Here is a 2,500-nt window from a genome sequence, read left to right as displayed (position 1 = left end):
CACACAGACGCACACACACACACGCACACAGACACACACACACATGCACACAGACACACAGACACACGCACACACACACATGCACACAGATGCACACAAACACACACACATACACACACATGCACACACAAACAAACACACACACATGCACACACAGACGCACACATGCACACAGATGCACACACACACACACACATGCACACAGATGCACACACACACACAGACGCACACACGCACACAGACGCACACACACACAAACACACACACAGACGCACACACACACAGACGCACACACACCACAGACACACAAACGCACGCACACACACACAGACGCACACACACACACACACACACAGACGCACACACACACACACAGACGCACACACACCACAGACACACAGATGCACACACACACACGTACGTACACACACACACACACACGCACGTACGCACACACACACACAAACAGTTTTTCACATTATAATAAGATACTTTTGCAGTTTTTTTGACTCTTTATTGTACAAAAAGTTCAAATGTTCCAAACAGGAACAACAAAACGCTGCATGGTGAATCGGTTGAAAATGGATATCAATGTGTGAAGATTACAACCGGTTGAGATAGCAACTGAATCTGTTCCCACCAGACTCCATGTAAATAATCAGGACTTTTAGCGTGTATAGAGTCAGCATATCTCCACCAGACTCCATGTAAATAATCAGGACTTTTAGCGTGTATAGAGCCAGCATATCTCCACCAGACTCCATGTAAATAATCAGGACTTTTAGCGTGTATAGAGCCAGCATATCTCCACCAGACTCCATGTAAATAATCAGGACTTTTAGCGTGTATAGAGCCAGCATATCTCCACCAGACTCCATGTAAATAATCAGGACTTTTAGCGTGTATAAAGCCAGCATATCTCCACCAGACTCCATGAAAATAATCAGGACTTTTAGCGTGTATAGAGCCAGCATATCTCCACCAGACTCCATGTAAATAATCAGGACTTTTAGCGTGTATAGAGCCAGCATATCTCCACCAGACTCCATGTAAATAATCAGGACTTTTAGCGTGTATAGAGCCAGCATATCTCCACCAGACTCCATGTAAATAATCAGGACTTTTAGCGTGTATAGAGCCAGCATATTTCCACCAGACTCCATGTAAATAATCAGGACTTTTAGCGTGTATAGAGCCAGCATATTTCCACCAGACTCCATGTAAATAATCAGGACTTTTAGCGTGTATAGAGCCAGCATATTTCCACCAGACTCCATGTAAATAATCAGGACTTTTATCATCGTGAAAACACACTTCTTTCAAAGTGGACAGAAACGAAATAAAACTATCAAAAGCCCTTCTTGAGTTTGTTTTGTGTGTCTTTCAGACTCTTTGTCAGCGTCGTGTCACGCAGCAGAAAGCCTCACACCGTGCGTGTGATGACACAGTGCAGAGAAAGCAGCGTTTTGTGTGCAGGGCTTTGGTTGGGATGGATGTGTTTCGGTCCCAGGGAGTGACAGATGGCTGCACACAGAGGGGCGACTGTATGTGCGTCCAGCTGCTGTCTGAAGCTGCATGGACGCCTTTCTGTCCAAACATTTGAACTACTTCACTTTCCCAGGCGTCAACAGAGAAGAACACTTCTTTCTGCTGCCTTTACAATCAGTCAGAAAGTGAATGGACGCTGGTGGAACTGGGACTCTTTATCTGTGTGAGAAAAACGTTTCTCATCACGGAAACAGTGCCCTATATAGTGTGTTCGCCATTTTGCAGCAGTGTTCTAATTACACACACACACACACACACACACAGAGAGACACACACACACACACACACACCCATAGAGACACACACACACACAGCCAAACACACACACACACACACACCCACCCATAGAGACACACACACACACACACACCCATAGAGAGACACACACACACACACACACACACCCATAGAGACACACACACACACACACACAGAGACACACACACCCACCCATAGAGACACACACACCCACCCATAGAGACACACACACACACACACACACACACACACACACACACACACACAGCCACAGCCAAACACACACACACACACACACAGAGACACACACACACACATAGAGACACACACACACACACACACACACACACACACACACACACACACACACACACACCCACAGAGACACACACACACACACACACACACACACACACACACACACACACACACACACACACACACACACACACACACACACACACCCATAGAGACACACACCCACACACACACAGAGACACACACACCCACCCACAGAGACACACACACACACACACACACACACACAGAGAGATACATACACACACACACACACCCCCCCACACACACACACACACACACCTGAATGGGGAAGAAATAAAACCCACAAATATCAAAAATACACCAAGGTAGAAAATGAAACATATGTTAATCAAAAATGATTTAAGAAATCATA

The 2,500-nt window shown here is 45.8% G+C and overlaps 1 protein-coding gene across 1 annotated transcript in view; it reads right to left on the bottom strand.

The window, feature by feature from the left end:
- Positions 1–2,500, bottom strand: part of LOC144521738 (CD59 glycoprotein-like) — a 10,146-nt gene that overhangs the window by 5,027 nt on the left and 2,619 nt on the right. The window lies entirely within an intron of this gene.

Source organism: Sander vitreus, chromosome 8 (genome assembly GCF_031162955.1).
Source record: "Sander vitreus isolate 19-12246 chromosome 8, sanVit1, whole genome shotgun sequence".
NCBI lineage: Eukaryota > Metazoa > Chordata > Actinopteri > Perciformes > Percidae > Sander > Sander vitreus.
This window is presented reverse-complemented; position numbering and strand designations above follow the sequence as displayed.